Genomic DNA, 353 nt, shown 5'->3' on the forward strand with positions numbered 1-353 from the left:
TGGAAGGTGGTCAACCCGGTCGTCACCGCCCACAACCGACTCCTCTCGATGAGAACGGTGACATCTACTATCAGGTGGACGTCTAGTACGACGACGTCGTCACCAGGGTCAGACCCAATATCTGGTGAATTGGTGGGGATATCCCGACTCTAAAAACTCGTGAAAGGGTTGAGGCACCACTTTGGCAAGATTGCCCAGACACCGTGAACGCATTTGATCGGAACGATCAGGACGTCCCGCGTCATCAGACGCCCCGCGCTTTCCGGCAATAGCCAGGAAAGTAGAAGGGCCATGGGCTGAGCTCAAGCAGTGGCCATGAGCTCTTGCGGTCGAAGACACAGAGCTCGGGGGAG

Source organism: Plasmopara halstedii, assembly GCF_900000015.1.
Source record: "Plasmopara halstedii genome assembly, contig: Scaffold_3060, whole genome shotgun sequence".
Taxonomy (NCBI): Eukaryota; Oomycota; class Peronosporomycetes; order Peronosporales; family Peronosporaceae; genus Plasmopara; species Plasmopara halstedii.